The sequence below is a fragment of the Puma concolor genome, chromosome B3, assembly GCF_028749965.1.
Source record: "Puma concolor isolate L17-30 chromosome B3, mPumCon1.1.hap2, whole genome shotgun sequence".
Taxonomy (NCBI): domain Eukaryota; kingdom Metazoa; phylum Chordata; class Mammalia; order Carnivora; family Felidae; genus Puma; species Puma concolor.
The window spans coordinates 3,376,982-3,391,771 of NC_141672.1; the positions used below are offsets into that span (position 1 = coordinate 3,376,982).

Consider the following 14,790-nt stretch of genomic DNA (forward strand, 5'->3'; position numbering starts at 1 on the left):
CCATCAGCTGTGACAGACATTGGCTCCTGGGGCTACTGCAGCCAACCTGTGGGAGTCCGGGGCCCGGGGTGGGGCTGGGGTGAGCACTGTGGGGGCCACTAGTCAGGGGTGGCTTCAGGGGAAATGGGGCCAGTCAGTCTGCAGGGAACGAAGGCCCCTGCGCTGTGTGAGGGCGTCTTAAGGAGGGAAGGTTTTGGGTGCTGAGGAAGCCCTCGTGGTGTCCTCCTTCCAACATCCATCCTGTAGGGTGTGAGCCCCTGGGCCCCTGACCTGGGCCTCCCAGATGGGCTCTGATGCCTTCTCAGAACCTCAACCCAGGAGGTCAAGGGCTTCTGGAAGGAGACCCCTGAGCCTGTCACACTAGCCCCTTGTGAAGTTCGTGTCAGCCATGGAGTTAGGCCTAGTCCCATCCGGGGAGGAGGGGGTGGGGAGGTGCAGCCCGCAGGCCAGGCCGGGAGAAATGGCTTCTTTGGAAATGGATGCATTTTCCTGGATGTCGGTCTGCTGCTTGGAGAGGCCTGGATCTGGAACACAAGGCAGTCACAGACCCCCACACAGGGCAGGGCCAGAGCCAGGAGGAGCCCAGGACACAGGTCCCCTCGTGGTGTCTGTGCTTTGGCAGGGGTGGGGACAGCTCTGGGACAGACTCACCAGGGAAGCAGGAAGGCAGGGAAGGAGTCTCCTCTACGCTACACCTAATGACAGTGAACTTTGCTGCCTCCAGGTTGATTCAGAGGGAGGGTTGTCTCCCCACCCCCTTCTGACAGGGGAGGTCCCCATCAGGGTGTAAGGTGACACCACTGGTGGAGGGGAGGGAGCTTGGGGGGGGGGGGTGGCCCACACAGCATGGGAGGAAGGAGGTGAGTCTTCTGGTTTCCAAGGCTTCCAACCCCTGGGAGGGATGGGACAGTGGCTCCCCGCTTTCAGCTGGGAGCTGAGGTTTTTGGTTTTGTTTTTCTGTTTTAGGAGGTGGGAGGGTGACGCCATCAGCTTATTTAAATGCGATATAAAATCTTAACAGAGTTTCCTTGACAAACTTGTTTAGCTGTTACAGACCAAAACACTGGTGCGGGGTTTGTTTTATTTGGAAGCTCGCACTTTCTACAGCCGGTGCAGGAAGGACAAATCAACACAAACCAAAACTTTTTATTTTTTATTATTATTATTTTTTAATTTTTTTTTACGTTTATTTTATTTTTGAGAGAGAGAGAGACAGAGCATGAGCCGGGGAGGGGCAGAGAGAGAAGGAGACACAGAACCTGAAGCAGGCTTCTGGCCCTGAGCTGTCAGCACAGAGCCTGATGGGGGGCTCAAACTCACAAACCGTGAGATCATGACCTGAGTCGAAGTCAGACGCTTAACTGACTGAGCGAGTCAGGCAGCCCAAGTGTCTGACTCTTGATTTTAGCTCAGGTCATGATCTCACGGTTTGTGGGTTTGAGTCCTGCATTGGGCTCTGCATGGACAGCGTGGGGCTGGTTGAAATTCTCTCTCTCTGCTCCTCAACTGCTTGCTCCCCCCACCCTCTCAAAATAAATAAATAACCTTAATAAAATAAAATTAAAATGGATGCAAATGGGTTAAAGCAAACAATGGCAATTCATTGGCAATGGAAATAGTAACTGCCCTTATCCATGTCGGACAAGGTCACTAGGACACCGATGTGGAAGGCTGAGAGAGGCAGCTGACACACGGACCTGCAGACAGACAGACTCCCCACTGGGCCTGTGCTGCTCAGGCGTCCCTAGATCCTTCTCTGCTCCTCGGACCGACCCGGGGACCAGGGGAGCCTGTTTGGCTCTGCCACAACGAGCCCCGCTTGGGCAGGATTCGCTCATCACCAAGGTCAGGGGCAACTCGAACTGACCTGGATTTCGGTCTGTCCTGCTGGCCCACAGCTGCTGGCCACGCAGGGGGTGAGGCCGCTGGAGAAGGTCCCCCCCCATGACAAGCTGCCCCATGGACATCAGGCACAGGACCACACCTGGACACTGCCCACACGTGTCCCCCATGGCCATCTCCCTGACTTCTGCCTCTATGACAAGAGGCCCAGAGAAGGGCTGTCCCTCCAGGGAGCCCCCTGGCACCAGGGGTGTTTCCTGTGGCATTTCTTCCTGATGCTGGGCTCTCCGTCCAGGGTCACTGCCTGGGAGCCGGGCATTGGTGACAAGGTCAGGTGGAGAAGCAGTCACCCTTGCTTCCTACTGGGAGCATCTCAAGGGGTCCAACACCCAGTGTCTGACCACGTATGTGCTTCTGGAACGACCAGTGGAGGAGAAGCAAAGAGGCGGCCCAGATCTGCCCCAGGGCTCATCTCCGCACACCCGCTGTGTGAAACGTCTCATTCGGTTTGGTTCGTGGCCGCGGTGGTCCCTCCGCCAGCTGCTCACCGAGGGGCAGGGGGCCTTCGCCGTGGAGCCCGTGGGCCCTGCTTCGAAAGGGGGGGGAGCCTGCGAGGAGCGCCCCCTCGGGGCCAGGCCGCCCACGGGGCACTCGGCCCTCCGGTCGCTCCCGGACGTGCAGGCTGGAGTGGGGAGGGGACCAGAGTCGCGGCCCTCTCCCCGCCCCCGGACAGCGTGCTCCCCAGGCCGACCCTCCGCCTCCCGGCTCCTCCTGCGCCGCCACGCTTCCCGCGCCCCAGCCGCGCAGGGCCGAGGACCCCGGGACGGATCGGCCTCGCCAGGCCCGGGGACCCAGGGCGGGGCGCAGCCGGGGCGGAGGCGGCCCCGGGTCTCCGGATCAGCGCCCCCGTCGTCCGGCCCGGTGGCGTGAGTCCCCGCCCGGCCCCGGAAGGGTGGCGCCGCCACGTCCCCCGCGGGTCCCGCCCCCGTCCCGGCGCGGCGGCCGGAGGTGGCGCGGCCAGCGGGTCGCTGAGCGCGCCCCTGCGCCCCCCGAGGCCCCAGGTCCCCATGTCCCGGGTCCCCCGTGTTCCCGTGTCCCCGCGTCCCCGCATCCCCGCTGGGGCGTCCCGGGACCGGCCTCGATGGCCTCGGGGCAGAGCACCGCCAGCCCAGAGGCTTCCTGATCTGGAACCGCGAGCAGGGCGCCGGCCCAGGTCCCCCCTGCGCTGTCGCAGCTGCCCAAGCTCGCCAGGACGGCTGTGCGCAGGACCTTCTCCAGAACCGGGTCCTTACCTGTGTCCTGGCTTGTGTCGGTCACGCACGCTCAGCGTCCCCACTGCTCCCAAGGCCTTCACGGAAAGATTTCACGCAGAACACGTGGGGACCTGAAAGGACGGTGCCTGTGAAGCCTATGGAGGGGGTCCCTGGGGCCCCCGACCTGACTTGTTCCGGGAGGGCGGGGCTGAAGGACCACGATCACGTGTGCCCACGTTCCCCCAGGAGGGGACACCACTGTTCCCTCACATGCGCGCTGCCATGGGCTTTGTCTGGAGGTTTGGGAATCTCAGACTGTAGGCACTTGGACCCAATAGTTGGGCCTGGAGCTCAACCTCCTTTACAGCGTAAATTCCGACCCGGAGACTTGACTTTCTGCGTTTGTACCCAGACGTTTGACCTGAGCCCAGCCCGGGCGAGGGGCTTGCATGGTATTTCCGCACAGGAAAATGGAGGGCAAATGGTTTTCATTTTCTGTTCCGAATATTTGTCCTTGTGGGAATTATTCCAGCGCGTCTCCCCGTTTCCTCGCGACGCTGCCCTTGCCTCCTGGCTCTTTCCGGGGAAGCACATTCCCAGGGGACACAGAGTCAGGTGGGGGCACTTTCTGCAACACGCCCTTTGACGAGGGTTGGCTTTGTCTTCTCCGGGGGAGCATGTCTCTGGGAGGAAACCCTTCGCCGCTGTGATGCCGCCCAGGCGTGGAAACCGAATGAAACCATATAAAGAGCGGATCGGCCTACTGTCTGGTGGCGGGAGAGAATTTCTGGGAAAAACTTCTAATGCACTGAAAGTCTTGCTGACTTTGGGTTGGGGTCTTCTTGGGCCTGTTTTACCCGCGGAAAGCCCTTCCCCGCAGGTCACTACTTACAGCGACTCGGGTGGCTGTCGCTCGAGGGCGGTCGTTGGAAGACGCTTCCGGTGCATAACCGAAACAACTCAACAGGGGAGAGTTGAACGTTCATCGCTACGTCACTTTGTTAAAGGCACATGCGAGTAACGGTTATTCACGTGTGGCCGGTTCTGTCCTCATAGGACGGTCGCCTCCCTCCTAACGTGGAAACAAACTCAATCCCCACAGGTAAGCACATCAGGAACCTTGCTACTGACGCCCTAGGAGACCTCAGTTCCCAGCACAGGCAGGGGCTGGCCTTGGCCTTCAGGCCCTTCCCTCTCTCTTCACAGGACAGGGGACCCAGAGTCCCTCCCCACCCCCCCGATGAGCCCCGAACCTCCCATCTTCAGGGACCTCCCTGGACAGTGTCACCCCCACCCTGAGGCAGGTCCCATCCCCCTTACTGGAGAGAAAGTCTTAATCACCTGCAGGGGCACAGGCTGAGCTGACCATAGTTCTCCTGGTGGGCAGTGGGGCCTCGGTGGGGAATCTCCTTCTGGAAGCCTCGGTCCGCCCCGACAGCAGAGCCCAGCCTGTGTCTGCGGTGGGCAGGGCACAGCACAGGGCTAGGTCCCCAGGCACAGACGACAAACAGTCCTGGCCCCATCCATGCCCGGGCCTCGGCCGAGGACACAGCTGGACTCTGAGCCGCATGGGGGGCCTCAGGCAGCACCCCTCCATGCCCCAGTGTGCCATTGGGCAGGTAAAACATGGGTCCCTCCCTGCCTGCAGGATGTGGGGCCAGAGCACGGGTACTGGGGAGTCTGCGGTCCTGGGGCCACGGTCAGAAAGGGTCCCTGCCCAGGCACCCCCTCCAGCTTGACCACCGGGTCCCGGTCCAGAATGGCTCAGGCCTAGGGACACAGGCCCTGCAGGGTCCTCTGCCCTTCTGTGCAGCCATGGGGCTGGGGCCCTGGACACAGGACCAGGTCTCTCTGTCTCCACCTGCTGGGCTGATACTGCCTCCGCCTTGCCTCCCCGTCAGCCTGGAGATCTTGGGGCAAGTGTCCTGTGAGCCAGCTCTTTGTCCCCAGGTGAGCACAGCCCAGGCAGAGCTGGCTGGTGCTGGGGAGAGCCTCCCTCCCTGGCCTCTGCCCAAACCCCACCCCACCCCCACCCAGGGCCCCTCAGGCAGTCCCCGGCTTCCCCCACCTTCCAAGGGAGGCCCTTCTGTCTGTGGCACACAAGTGAGGGGGTGTCTTCAAGAAATGTCCCAGGAAACGCAGGGATTCCTGGGCCATTCCTGATCCACTCTGGTGCTGGAACCGGGCCGGCCTTGCTCAGGCTCAGGGCTGCCTGGGCAGTGCACTTGGAGCCTGCCCCCACCAGCCTCCTGGGGCCGGGGGGCGGGGGGGGTGGTGGAGACCCAAAATTCAAGGGCAGATGAAGCGGGGAGCCTGCCAGGGAGCCTCAGACTGCGTCCCATGTCTCTCGTGCCCCCTCCTGTGCCTGGGACCCCTGCACCCCTGCCTCTGCTCCGAGCCCCTCCAGACCCCTTTCCTCTTGGGAGGTTTCCACCTGGGAATCACGACATATCACTCCCTTTGTCCTTTGATAAACTTTTGTCACCGGGACCTGAGGGAAGGCCCTTCTGTGTCCAACGCCCCTTCCCCTTTCTGCCCCCGGCCCCTGCCAGGCACCCCCCCTCAGCCGCCCCACTCGGCCCAGCATCTGTCCCAGGAACCCAGCCCCTGACACACCCCCTGGGGCCCTGGCCCCAGCCTCCCACAGGCCTGGGAGGGGCCCACACTGTGGTCTTCAGGCCCTTGGCTCCTCGGTCTCCCAGACTCGGTTCAAGCCTCACGGAAGCCTCTACCCTCCCCTGCGCCTGAGCCCCTCCCCACGGCTGCTCACAGGGAAGTCAGAGACCAGCTCAAGTCCAGCAAAAAGGACAACACAGCAGAGTGGGGTGTGCGGGGTGCGGGGAAAGCAGGGCCGAGGGGGTGTTGTGCGGCGAGCGCCGCGTGAAAACACGGGAGCCAGGCCGCCAGCGGACCTGACTTCAGGAGCGAGAAGTACAGCCCAGGTTCAGGGTCAGGAGAAGGGAGGAGGTACACACGGAGGATGGAAAAATAGGGGAAAACCGGGACATGGAACCTACAGTTGGCTCCTTCAAAGAGCAGCAGACTTGGGGCGCCTGGGTGGCGCAGTCGGTTAAGCGTCCGACTTCAGCCAGGTCACGATCTCGCAGTCCGTGAGTTCGAGCCCCGCGTCGGGCTCTGGGCTGATGACTCAGAGCCTGGAGCCTGCTTCCGATTCTGTGTCTCCCTCTCTCTCTGCCCCTCCCCTGTTCATGCTCTGTCTCTCTCTGTCTCAAAAATAAATAAAACGTTAAAAAAAAAAAAAAAGAGCAGCACACTTGACAGACGCTTGACTAGATGCACTCAGAAAAACGGACTCAAATTAGAAAAGGAGGCATGAGATCGGGGGCATCAGCACCGACCCCACAGAAACAAGGGGCCGTGGGAGGTCCGGGAGGAACACGCGTAGGCCAAGGAGGACGACCCTCGCGGGAAAGACAGAAGGCGCAGCCGGTGCAGGAAGCCGTCCTGAGAGGTTTTCTCAGAGTTTCCACCAGTGGGAGCAGTTACACCACCGATGGGACGTGAAGGAAGAGAGAGGTGACAGGATCCTGGCAACCGGAGCAGGCACTCGGTCCCAGCGAGGTGACGGCCTGGGAGCCGCGCGGGGTGTCTCTGGACCAGACGGAGCACGTGTGTTCCTGACGGCGAGGCTCCCGAGCCACAGCAAGGCTCTCGGGCAGGCAAGTGTCACGTGGACTCGGGGCCACGTGGAGGACCTCAGCCCCACTCCCCTCCCCCAGATGGCAGGCCCTCAGGGCTGGGGTCTCTGTTCAGGAGGCCCCTGGGGGTCTCGTCTGCCCCACCCCCCTACCCCGGCTTGGCCCAGCCAGCACTCCACAGCGGGCCCCTGGCGTCCGTGCAGCCTGGAAGGGTGTACTCCAGGCGGGGTTCGGAAGGTGCTGAGAGCTGGTGGCGGGGGGGTGGGGGGAGGGTGGGCCTGGTGCTGAGCCCCCGGGTGTCGGCACCACTGCCCACTGGGGTGTGCCCTAGGGAAGTCTGGGGCGAAGAGCCCCAACCGCTGCCACACCCCTGCCTGCCCTGATGTGGCTTCTGCAGGGAAAGGTGGGGCCGCCGGGGCCGCAGCCTCAGAGCCCTGCACGCAGGGAGGAACAGCACCCGACCGGGGAGGGACCCAGAATGGCCCAGCGAGAGGCACACGTGCTGAGCACCAGGAACAGGGGAGGCTGTGGGGGTGCTTGTTCAGGCGCAGAGAGGCCAGTGCGGGTGGGAGGGAGAGGCAAACCGAGGGCTTCCTGGAGGAGGTGGGGTCCTCCCAGCCAGGCCTGAGGGGCCGAGGCAGCCAGAGTGGCGGGCACGTGTCCAAGAGGGAAGGAGCCACAGGCAGGTTCCGGGACCCGCAGAGCTGCTTTGCTCTGAAGAGAGGGGCCACGGGCTGGCCAGGACACCAGGCCACGTGGGTGGGCAGTCAGGGAGAAGACAGGAATGGACAGGCGAGAGGCGAGGCCTGAACTAGGGCAGGGCCCCAGAGGTGGTGGGGGAGAGGGGTTGGGGAGGAGGGAGCAAACAGGCCGGAGGTGGTGGTGGCCAGCTGGGACAGTGACCAGCACCCAGTCTTGGGAGCCACCTTCCCTCTGCAGGCCCAGGTCCCAGAGTCTGGCCAGGAGCCACCCCCCACAGTATGTTTAGACCAAACTCCCAGCCCAACGGGGACTCCCCAGCACGAGAGTGAGAAGGGGGACAGGCCAGGTCACTGCTCGAGTCTCCCAGGCCAAGCCTGCCTGGGTCCAGGCAAGTGACCTCTATGCCCCCGGATGCAGGTGACTGGTGACCAGGTAGGAAAGGGAGGCTGTACAGTGACTTGATGAGCTGGAATTCATTAGAAATAAAAACCCGTCTGTGAATGACAACGTCGAGAGAATGAGAAGTCCAGCCACAGACTCAGAATATTTGCAAAAGACACATCTGATAAAGGACCGGTGTCCAAAATTTCCAAAAAACTCTTAAAAGTCAACAGTGACAAAACTGACAACTGGATATAAAAATGGGCAAAAGACGTACAAAGGTGACGAGTAAGCACAGGAAACGATGCTTCATGTCTTACTTCATTAGGGAAATAGAAATTCAAACACTACGAGGGGCGCCCGGGGGGGCTCAGTCAGTTGAGCATCCGACTGCGTCTCAGGTCATGATCTCATGGTTTGTGGGTTCAAGCCCCGTGTCGGGCTCTCTGCTGATGTCATGGAACCTGCCTGGGACTCTCTGTCCCCCTCTCCTTCTGTCCCTCCCCCGTTCTCACTTTCTCTCTCAAAACAAATAAACACACAAAAAAAAAAAAAAAAGAAAAGAAAATGGCTAACTCATCCCAGAGCTATTTCCACAGAGTAGTTCACAGTCTGTAAAGCTATTTCCATACAAAGGAAAAGAAAAGAAAATATCTCTGGAATTCTACAGGAGTGGGGAGTCACCGGCTCAACACTGAGGGGAGACAGGGCCCAGTGGGCTCGGCCAGGACAAGGAGGCAGGAGAGCATGAGGGTTCCGGGTGAATCAGAACAGTGATTTGATTGCCTCTGGGTTCAGGGACACAAGCCCCTGCCTGCCCAAGGTGGGCGTCCAAGGGGACCCCCTCCACGCTGTACTGTGCTGACGCAGGGCCTCGCCCTCAGGGTGAGGGTCACCCAGATAGACCCGAACCCGGCAGTGCACTCAGTGGTCAATTCAATCAGAAGGACTCTGGTCAGGGCCTGGCAGAATCACATGTCAATCCTGTTCGGGGAGGCGCCCTCTCCCTCCGCCTCGAATCCTCGCTGCCGGTTCTTCTCAAGGACACCAATGTCACCAAGCCCCATGACAGAAGCCAGGACAGAAGCCCCACAGACAACAGAACTGACTGGCCATAGTCTGTTCATAGTCAGACATAGTCTGTTCTCTTGTGCATTCAAGACATAAAAGAAATGTTTGCAAGTATGTGCAGAGGAGAGAAAGCTGTAAAAAGTCACCCAGAAATTCCACCTCCAATATCAGTTATTAGTGATGATACTTTTTAACTTAAAAAAATAATGTTTGTTTTTGAGAGAGAGAGAGAGAGTGAGTGAACAGGGGAAGGGCAGAGAGAGAGAGGGAGACAGAGGATCCGAAGCAGGATCAGAGCTGTGAGCACAGAGCCCGACGCGGGGCTCGAATTCACAAGCTATAAGATCATGACCTGAGCTGAAGTCGGACGCTTAACCGACGGGGCCATCCAGGGGCCCGGAAACTTCCTGTAAATAGAATCCCAGTGCATGTCTGGGTTGTGTCTGGTGTTTTGTTCAACATTTTGCTTGTGGGATTCATCCACGTCATTGGGGGTAAATTGTCGTTTTATGGTCACTCGTGTGGCGTTCCACTGTGTCGATTTGCCACGAGGCCTTCATTGGGACGGGCATCTGGCTGTTGTCATGCTCTGGCCGTCATGAGTGAGACTGCTGGGCCCCTCTATGACAGATCTCTTAGTGAGCGTCCTTCAGAGTAGGTCCCTTCCGGTCAGACCAGGCTGGCCCTGAACATTCTCTGTGCTCCTCATATGGCAGAAGGGCCGAGGGGCACAGAGAATGTTCTGGGCTCCCTGTTCTGGGGCATTGATTCCCCATCTGTGAGGATTTTGCATTCAGTCCTCAACAGACAGCCATTGAGACGCAGCTTGTAGGGCACACAGCTCCCAAGAAGAGGGTCTGCACCAGGGGTCAGGAAACACAGGGTCAGTCACGAGCAGAGGGGGAGGGGAGACATGGGCAGGATCTCGCCAGAGGTTTCCACCAGAGGGAAGGGGCATGGCGGGTCAGTGGGTTTAGAATTGGCTAGATCGAATCATTTTGGTGGGTTCTGGGGGCATGGCGACTGTCCCTAGTTGTCTGGAACCTGGCTCCGGGGTGACTAGGGCAAGAAATGGTGGCCCAGAGTGAGGGGGCCTGGTAGAGGCGGTGGTTGGGGTGCCAGCTCTGGATTTGGTGATTTGCGTACCCAGGATGTGCTCCCAGGGGACTGCTTTCTTGACCCTGGCAGAGGCAGTCCCTCCAAGGTCAGCTGGGACCCTAGATGTCGAAGCATCAAATGTAGAATCTGGAAGGCCTGGTCATGACACGTCCTCAGGCCCCTCCCTTGTATTACAGCCTGAGGTTTCTGAGACAACACACATTGTGGGAGTCTGAGCCACAGGCCAACATGAAGGGTCCCTGGTTTCCGAGCCTTTCTGTCCATCTAAAGCTCAGGCCAAGACAAACATCTTCCGAGAAATGTTCCTTTCATTAGGAAACCAACTAAGAATTAAAGCACTTTTGTTATATTTCATCCAAAATGTCTAAGCATTCTGAATTTTGGAGGTTTTGTGGGGACTCCCATCCATCCGAATTCTGGAAAGACAAGAGGCATCTCTTTGTGGTTTTTTTGGTTGGTTGGTTGGGTTTCTTTTTGTTTAAGCCTTTACGGTTTTAGAGCGGTTTTAGGTTCCCAACATAATTGAAAGCAGAGTAGAGATTTGTCACCCATCTCCTGCTCCTGCAAACGTGTGGCTTCCCCTGCCAGAGGGGTGCATTTGTCCCCAACAGTGAGCCTACACTGACCCGTCATTGTCACCCAAAGCCCAAAGTTTACTTTAGAGTTCACTCTGGGTGTCGCGCATTCTATGGGTTCGGATAAAGGTGTGGTGACATAAGTCCGTCATCATAATGTCATACAGAGCAAAATCCTCTGCCTGCTTGTCCCCTCCTGCCCCCAGCCCCTGGCAACCACTGATCATTCCACCGTCTCCATAGTTTTGCCTTTTCCAGAATGTTCTGTAGTTGGAATAACAGCCTTTTCAGACTGGCTTCTTTCAGTCATTCGTATGCTGCCTGACTGGCTTTATGTTTCCTCCCTGGCTTCTCACTGGCATCTGCTTTGCAACGGATGCTGCACGCACCCTATCCAGGACCGAGAGGATCTGACAGCCCATGGTGTCCCCATCGCTAACGGTCACCGGAACCCGGCCGCCTGCACTTTCTCTCTGCAAATGCCGGCAGCTCCCTTGTTCGCTCTCCTCTGGTTGTGAGTCTGAAGAATTTCAGGAATGTGCTACAAGCCACGTCTGCTTGGTAGACTAACACGGCCCCAGCTGGGATGCGACCTGGCGACTTTCCCCTGTGGTTTCCGGGACCCCAGGTAGTTCTTGTGAGCTCACCGGTCAGAGAACTCACCAGTTAGAGGAGTCTTTAGTGGAGGCTGTAGACCAGCAGTGAGCGGGGTGCAGGTGCTAGGGGACTTCTGTCGTGGTCTGGGGTCAGGGACTTAGCCTCTGAGGTCTCTGGGCTTCATGCCTGATCCATCATAGACTCACCGTGGGCAGGGCCAGGGTGTGAAAACAAGGTCCTGCTTCCCCGGCAGGGCTGTTCTGATTTCGGGGGCTGGGCCCAGGTGCTGAGCTCTGGGGGAGCCCCGGGGCGGGGGTCTGGATCACCGCTCAGCATGGGGATGCCGGCCTCAGCCGGCAGGCAGGTGTCCGGGCAGCTTCCAGGGGCTAAGAGTGCAGCCAAAGCGGATGGAGTTTTGCTCTAAGTGGTCATTTCGAAGTGGTCTCCCAGACTCCCGGCCCCCAGAGAAGAGCTTGGCTTTGCAAATCTCCCCAGAACCGCGCACACCTCCCGCCATGTGACAGGTGAGGGAGTCTCGGTTCTTTGTGACTGTTCTCAGAGCCATCAAACCTGAAGGAATGGGCCGGAGCCAACATCTCACTGTTGCTGTGGGAGTCACCAATGATTTCTGCCAATTCAGAGCTGGGCAGACTCAATTCAGATTTTAAAATCAGGCTCCCAGACTCCGCTTAAAAACATGCAAAAGGCCTTCCGGTTCTGGTCAAATGGAACAACAAGAACCAGGTTTCCTCTCTGACCTAAACACCTAAAAACCTGACAGAAATACACGAGAGGACAGTGGTCAAGACCCCCCTCCCTGTCCATGGGCTTCAGGCAATGCCGGACCGTGGGAACAAGTGAGGGGGCCTGTGTTCCCCACTGCGCGTTGTCTGGAGCACTTCCAGGACACGAGGCGGCGGTGGGGGGGGGGGGACCCAGCGTCTCCCGAGTGCAGTCCAGGGAACCCACAGGGTTAGAGCCCGCGGGCCAGAGTACCGAAGGGCACACACAGAGAGTGCTAGAGCCCTGCAGAGGGTCTCCCTGCCGTATCCAGCTGAGAACCGGCACACGCAGGGAAACCTCCCTCCGCGGGGCAGGAACTGCCCACGGGGACCGGACACAGCAGGGACAGTTGTCCGTTCCCGTCCGCCAGAATGGGAAACTCATCCTTCACGTGACAGTGTAAGGGTGCTAACGGGGTCTTAGCGCAGGAGTAGGGAAAATTAACCCTAGACCATGTGCTTCTTGGGTCCCACCCAGTAACGGCTGCACCCCAAAACAAAGAGGGGGAATATTTACAGATACAGAAATATCCAGCACCGGAAAGGTAATCTTCGCATCGTCTGATTTCCCATTAGAAGCACCAGGTGTGCAGGGGAAAGGAAATAGACCTGATACCAAGGAGAAAAATCAATCAAGACGGACCCACAAATGGCACAGATGAAAAGCACCAGGAGATAGAACACAGTGTAACCGGGGGACACATATTTCAGAAGGTAGATGGAGCCAATGTCGGAGACGATGCCATCGGAGGGTGCTGGGCAGCTTTCTATAGAAAAGAAAGAAAAGAAAGAAAAAGAGCCCAATTGACATCCCATTCACCACTCTGCAGAAATATCCTTCAGAAACAGAGGCACAGGGGCGCCTGAGCGGCTCAGTCGGTTAAGGGTCCAACTCCCAGTTTCGGCTCAGGTCATGCCGTGGTTTGTGAGTTCGAGCCCCGCAACGGGCTCACTGCTGTCAGCCTGTCGTTGGTGCAGAGCCTGCTTCGGACCCTCCGTCCTCCGCTCTCTCTGCTCCTTCCCCGTTGTGCTCTCTCTCCTTGAATAAATAAATAAATAAATAAATAAATAAGGGGTGCCTGGGTGGCTCAGTCGGTTAAGCGTCAGACTTCAACTCAGGTCATGATCTCATGGCTTGTGGGTTCAGGCCCCAAATCGGGCTCTGTGCTGATGGCTCGGAGCCTGGAGCCTGCTTCGGATTCTGTGTTTCCCTCTCTCTCTGCCCTTCCCCTGCTTGTACTCTCTGGCTCTCAAAAAATAAACATTAAAAAAAAATTTTTAGTAAGTAAATAAACAAAACATAAATAGTCTAAACTCCTCCACGAAAAGGCAGAAATGGTCACATTGTTAAAAAAAAAAAAAAAAAAAACCCAGCAAGACACCACTATATGCTGCCTACGAGAAACACTTCAACTATAAAGACAGTAGCTTAAAAGCAAGAGGATGGGGAAAGATATGCCGTGTTAAATCAAAGAAAGTCGGAGTATCTCTGAAAACATCAGACAAGATAGATTTCGGAGGAAAGAATAAACAGGGCAAAGGGGGTCAATTAATCAAGAGCATAACAACTCTAAATGTATATGCACCTAATAAGAAAGCTTCAAAATAAATGAAACAAAGTCTGATCGAACTACCAGGAGAAGCAGACCGCATCCCCACGTAAGGATAGCTGGAGAATTCTACGCCCCTCTAATGCACGTGGGCGGAAATTCAGGAAGGAAACAGACTTAGACATCGCTATCAACAAACCTGACCTAACTGACATTTATAGAACACTTCACCCGACAACAACCCAGAAGGCATGTATTTGTGAGTGCACACAAAACATTTGCCAAGACAAACCATATTCTGGGCCATAAGGCAAGTCTCAGTGAATTTAAAAGTCAGACAAGTATTCAAGTCATACAAAGTATGTTTTCTAACCTCAGTGGAATTAAATTAGCAAACAATGATAGAAAGCTCTCTGAAAAAAAAAATCCTCAGATATTTAGAAATGAAAACCACACTTCTAAGTAACCCGTGGGTCAAAGAAGGGCTCTCAATGGAAATGTAAGAGTATTTTATTTTTCTTTAATTACTTTAAAAAATCAGAGTATGGTTGGCATACAATATTATGTTAGTTTCAGGTGTACAACGTAGTGATTCAACGTTTATATACATTATGAAATGTTCGCCACAAGAAGTCTAGTTACCACCTGTCACCATACAAAATTGTTACAATACTGCTGACTATATTCCCCAAGCTGTACTTTTCATCCCAGCGCCTTATGTATTTTGTAACTGGAAGGCTGTACCTCTTAACGTCCTTCACCTGTTTCAACCACCCTCCTCCCCACCCTACTCTGGCAATCGCCAGTTTGTTCTCTGTATTTATGAGTGTGTCTGTCTCGTCTTATTTGCTCATTTATTTTTCAGATCCCACTTATACATGAAAGCATACAGTATTTGTCTCCCTCTTTCTTATTTCACCCAGCATCACAGCCTCTAGTCCATCCACGGTGTTGTTCTTTTTATGACCCAGAAATATTCCATTGTGCATCTCGACCACATGGCTTTTCTCTTTGAAATTAGCTAGTGTCTGGGGGTTAACACTTTTTACATCTTGCAAATACGCTGTTTCTCAACAATTTCACCAAGTGCCTTTAGCGTCCTTTGGTAGATCATCGTTCTCACTTCTTTACCCCCTTCCCAGTTTTAGAATGACACCTCCATTTCCCTTGCCACGTGACTTCACAGTATCTCTCACTGGACTACAGGAAATATATTTCCCCTTCCCATGGATCCTGGGCTCGGCCATGCGACCTACTTT

General features: G+C 56.6%; 1 long non-coding RNA gene across 1 annotated transcript; it reads right to left on the minus strand.

Annotated features, from left to right (window-relative positions):
- Nucleotides 1-3,231: 3,231 nt before the first annotated feature.
- LOC147579665 (uncharacterized) lies at nucleotides 3,232-5,685 on the minus strand. Its single transcript, XR_015251990.1, has 2 exons — nucleotides 5,164-5,685; nucleotides 3,232-4,550 (listed from the first exon to the last, which is right to left on the minus strand). It is a non-coding gene; the product is annotated as an uncharacterized LOC147579665 (long non-coding RNA).
- Between the last annotated feature and the right edge of the window lie 9,105 nt (nucleotides 5,686-14,790).